General features: G+C 43.7%; 1 long non-coding RNA gene across 1 annotated transcript; it reads left to right on the top strand.

The window, feature by feature from the left end:
* Nucleotides 1-1,069: 1,069 nt before the first annotated feature.
* Nucleotides 1,070-3,501, top strand: LOC141932594 (uncharacterized). Its single transcript, XR_012625862.1, has 3 exons — nt 1,070-1,218; nt 2,654-2,748; nt 3,353-3,501. It is a non-coding gene; the product is annotated as an uncharacterized LOC141932594 (long non-coding RNA).
* Nucleotides 3,502-5,363: the final 1,862 nt, after the last annotated feature.

The raw sequence follows: 5,363 nt of genomic DNA, 5'->3' as shown, positions 1-5,363 counted from the left end.
TGTGAAATTGACAGCCCTCAGAAGAATATGATTGGACTTGGTGTTGTTATATTGGGCATTGATTGTTTGTTTTGTTAGAATGGTTAATCAGCCTTTTCAATTTTGACTGTATAATTACCTAGGGATGACAATCCACAATGAGCATGGAGACTCACCGGACCGCGCTCCCTTTTAACCTTGGAGGCAAGAGGTGACTGCGCCACCACTCCAAGGAAACCAGCCGAATCATGACTGTAGTCACGGGGTGGATTGTGGCAGGTGCATCCGCCCAGTGAAAACAGAGCTTCCTGGCTGTTGAAACGTGGCAGCTTTTGGCTGTCTTTGTTTTCAGGGTCTCGCGGTAGCTGAGACCTTTGACCAATGGGAGCCGCTATTGACTACAGGTCAGATTCGGCCTGGGTATAAATGGAGTCCCCTGGGGGAGCCATTTTGAGCTCGTCCCCTGGAGCTGCACGCTGCGGTCAGAGGACTCTCCCCTTGGGTCAGGACGCTGCCCAAGGAAACTCCTCGAGGTACTTTGGGTCGGGACGCTGCCCTGAGCAGGTCCTCGAGGTTGAGAGCCCTCACTTTCTAGGTGAGTGATAGAGCGTTTTGGGTTGTCGTTAAACCCTAGGCTGTGAAGCTTTGTTTTTCGTTTTGGGTTCTCGTTAAACCCACGAAGTGAAGTTTTCGTTTGGGGTTGTCGTTAAACCCCTGGGGTGTGAGGCTTTGTTTTACGTTTCGGGTTCCCGTTAAACCCTAGGAAGTGAAGTTTTCGTTTGGGGTTGTCGTTAAACCCCCGGGGAGTGGGGCTTTGTAAAGTATTTCGGGTTACTGTCAAACCCCAGAAAGTTATTCTGTTCTCCTCTTGTGGACATCCGGATCTGTAATCTACGGAGAGCTGACTGGTGGTTTTATGGAAAAAATAAATCTATTTATTTTTTTAAATTGGTGGTGGGTTGCTTATTTGGAAGCCTCCGTAACACCATTCAAGATGCACAACATGAGGGCACATACCCAGTTTTGCTGCTGGATTCCTGAGTGCTGTGGAACAAACTACTTTCCTCTGCATGTCCCCATTTCTAACACAACCAACCTCCTTCACAGAGTGCTTTGAGGTGCAGCTGCTGAGAAGAGAATTAGAAAACAACTTTATTTAAAAGCCAGAAGGAGTTTCTGTGACTATCTTTCTGACCACCTCCATAACGCATGACTTCCCTGGACTTAACGCTGATTCAAGTATGTTAATTTTGCCTGTAGCAAGATAAATTTATTCTAGACTGGATATTAGGAAGTATTTCTTTGCAGAAGGGGTTGTTGGGCGTTGGAATGGGCTGCCCAGGGCAGGGGGGGAGTCCCCATCCCTGGAGGGATTGAAGAGTCAGGTTGACCCAGCGCTGAGGGATCTGGTGGAGTTGAGAATGGTCAATGTGAGGTTCATGGTTGGACTGGATGATCTACAAGGTCTTTTCCAATCTAGATGATTCTGTGATTCTGTGATACACTCTTTAGGGGAAAAAATCCCAACCAAACAAAAACCCAAGCCACAACATACCAATAAACAGATTTAGAGATGAAGATATCTAACAGTGAGAGCATTTGGTATGTTGTTCCAGTGGCCAATTACTTTAAGGTCATATTGGCCTTTTCTACATTTTCAGTCACTGGATCCTGTTGTATTATCCTTTTTGAAAAAGACAGTATTACTATTATAACTTTTGACCCCATCTGAATTTTTGCATGGCCCTGTTATGCCATTCCTTGAGCTTGTCTTGACAAAATAAAGAGATAAAGCTCTTCATTGAATTCTATTTTGTTTCAAAGGCAGAATCATAGAATATTTTAGGTTGCTTCAACTGGGCAATAGTCTTGAAGCATAAATATTAGTAAATGGAAAAGATTTTCCAGTTGTAGCCACAATAAGTAAAAGTTCATAGATTATAGACCTTTTCTAACCACAAAAACACCCCTTCGAGCACTCAAGGAACCCTTTGCCCTTTTAGCTATCACACTTGTGTTTGTTTGAAGAGGGGGTAGAAACTCTGAATGTGTTGTAGCTGTTTGGTGACATAATCCGTGGTCTGAAATATCCATCTTTGAAGGAAAAGTCAGGCAAGGGTTAGACCCTGTTACTATTTCCTCAGCCTGGCTGAGGTAGGGACAAATCTTTTTCAGAGTCACATCTTCCCTAGGGAGAGTCTACATTATTCATCCTTTCCTCTTCATGGGTCCTCTGACAGCCTTATCAGTAAGGATTTCTTCCAGGTCACTGCACAATGAGCACAAAAGACAGTCTTTAAGACTCCACTAGAAGCATACCGTGCTAAAAATAGTTTTACATTATAATTGCAATATACGAACTATCTGTTGACCAATAATTGCTCCATCTGATCTGTGCCATGTTGCCTTCTGAATTTCCCACTTTATTATTCAAATGTTACAATGAAATGTCTTATAGCAGTTAGGTGTGAGAAGTGAAAAAAATCCTATGGGGTGATACCAGTGGTCCGTTTAGCCCAGGATTCTGTCTTTAATAGAGGCTGTGATGATGCTATTTAAACACATATTGTAGATTAAGTTCTACTATTTTTCTCACATTATAAACTCACAGTAAATTGATGGTATTTATTTTCCATAGATTTATAATCTTGTTATTATCTGTCTTTAAATACAGATGCTGCATGATTTTGACTGGAGCTGACACAGGTCTTTTAATATGAGAGTTAGTCAGGTGTGGATCTACACTCACAGCTTCTTTCAGTGATAAAGGTAAATTATATGCTAACTGAGCAGAATCAGACACTCTCTCACGATGTCAGAGCAAGTAAAAGGAAAGAGTATTTAAGATGTTCCTTTCCACCACCCCTTAATTTCCTTCAAGTTGATATGATATGTTGCTCTTAGGAGATGGCAAAGGACAGGACAAAAATTTAGACCCCCTTGAGGGCATGAAAAAGCCTAAGCTATTTTTGTAAAAAGAAGCTATGCAGGAACTCTAAGGACCTTCTGAGTAGTTACGGATACTTTGCTTTCTAAATGCTATCTATGCTTTCAAGTCAATATACGGAGGAGCACAGGCAAAAGGGGATATTGGCAAAGATCACCTCCCAGGCAGCACCACTGTGGAAAGGCTTAGAGGAAAGCTGCTGCCTTCCAGTTCAGAGGAGAGACTGTTGCCTTTACAAGGTTAAATTACCATGTAATTGTGTCCTGCACCCACCAAATACATCAAGAAGTACTACCTTTTGGGTGTGTTTTTGTTTGTTGTGTGTTTTTTTTTTTTTTTTTTTTTTTTTTTGTCTGTGGCAGTTCCAACAGTATCTCTTCTTTGAGAAAAATCAGCTTTTTGCTGAGTAATCCTTCATTGCTTTAGTGCTGACAAAAGCATGGGCAGAAAGTGGATAAATGGAAACTATCGATATATGGACTCCCCTCTCTGACATATGGAACAGCCTCAGTCTGTGAGCTCAGGACCAGGAACCACTGCCAGAAGCACTGCTGAAGTGAATGGAGTTTCCCCCAGTGCCATGTAAGAGATGCTTTGCTTTTGCATTTTATATCTTACTGTTAACAGAGGAGGTGGAATGATCAATTTTCTTTAACTGCTGAGCACGCAAGAAGCACAGTGTCTCTTAATTAGCTGGATAATAGATGTGGGTAAGAATTCACCTTTGCCGCTGTACATAGCATCTGAGTTGTGATCCTTTCAGGTGTTACTATTGACACACAGTCCAGAGAAGAAGGTGGGAATTTGGCTCTGATGGATGTTTTTATGGTTCTCCATATAGGAGTCTCAGTGCCTCCTACTCACAAGGCCCTCATAAAGTAGGACCTACCAACACTTCCTTGTGGAGCTTTAATCATCTGTCTGAAAATCAGCATTTAGTTTGAGTCATGTTGGGGTGTTTGAGACATCTCTGCAGGGCTGGCAGGTAGGGCAGAGGATATAAAGGAGAAAAATCTTTCTGGAGCACCAGTGGAAGGTGAATTAGGAAATATAATCTTGAGCACTTCCAGTGGCTCCAGAGAGCTGTGTCTATGTTTGTAAATCATGTCCAGAAGGGACTAAAATCTGCACGGAAGTAATTTTGTGCCATATTGTACACCTATGGTAGGATTCATTTCAAAATGAGGGTACTAGAAGTTTGTTCTTTCCACCAGCTTCTTTAAAATAACTAAAAGGTCTTGTGCACTTGACCCAGAACTTGCTGTTGGCATCCACAGGTACATCAACGGGTCCTGAGGGAACAGGCAGATGAAGTGGCTATGCCACTATCTACCATGTTTGAGAAGTTGTAGTAGTCTGGCGAAGTTCCCACTGACTGGAAAAGGGGAAGCATAACCCCAGTTTTTAAAAAGGGAAGAAAGCAAGACCCAGGGACCTAAAGGCCAGTCAGTCTCACCTCTGTGCTTGTCAAGATCATGGAGTGAGTCCTCCTGGAAACTATGTTAAAACACATGGGAAATAAGGAGGTGATTGGTGACAGCCAGCATGACTTTGCTAAGGGCAAATCATGCCTGACAAATTTGGTGTCCTTCTACAATGGGGTTACAGCCTTGGTGGATAAGGAAAGAGTGACTGATGTCATCTACCTCGAGTTCTGCAAAGCATATGACACTGTCCTGCATGACATCCTTGTCTCTAAATTGAAGAAACATGGATTTGAGGGATGGACCACTCAGTGAATAAGGAATTGTCTGGATGGTCGCAAGCAAAGAGTTGCTGTCAATGGCTCGATGTCCAAGTGGAGAGCAGTAATGAATGATGCTCCTCAGGGGTCGGTCGGTATTGGGACTGGCACTATTTAGCATCTTTGCTGGCTGTAGGGACAGTGGGATCGAGTGCACCCTCAGCAAGTTTGCTGATGACACCAAGCTGTGTGGTGCTGTTGACATGTTGGAGGGAAGGGATGTGCCATCCAGAGGGACCTGGACAGGCTTGGGAGGTGGGTTCGTGCAAACATCATGAAGTTCAGCAAGGCCAAATGCAAGGTCCTGCACATGGGTCAGGGCAATCCCAAGCACAAATACAGGCTGGGCTATGGGTAGAATCATAGAATCATCTAGGTTGGAAAAGACCTTGAAAGTCATCCAGTCCAACCATTAACCTAACATGGACTGTTCTCAACCACATCATATCCCTAAGTGCTATGTCAACCTGACTCTTAAACACGTCAGAGTAAATTGGGAGCGGCCCTGTGGAGAAGGACTTTGGGGTGTTGGTTGACCACAAGCTCAACATAAGCCAGCAATATGCCCTTGCAGCCCAGAAAGGCAACCATATCCCGGGCTGCATCAAGAGAAGTGTGGCCAGCAGGTCAAGAGAGGTGATTCTCCCGCTCTACTCCACTCTTGTGAGACTCCACCCAGAGTACTGTGTCCAG

This window comes from Strix aluco, chromosome 1, assembly GCF_031877795.1.
Source record: "Strix aluco isolate bStrAlu1 chromosome 1, bStrAlu1.hap1, whole genome shotgun sequence".
Taxonomy (NCBI): domain Eukaryota; kingdom Metazoa; phylum Chordata; class Aves; order Strigiformes; family Strigidae; genus Strix; species Strix aluco.
Note: the sequence above shows the minus strand (reverse complement) of the source record. Positions and strands in the feature narration are given on the sequence as shown.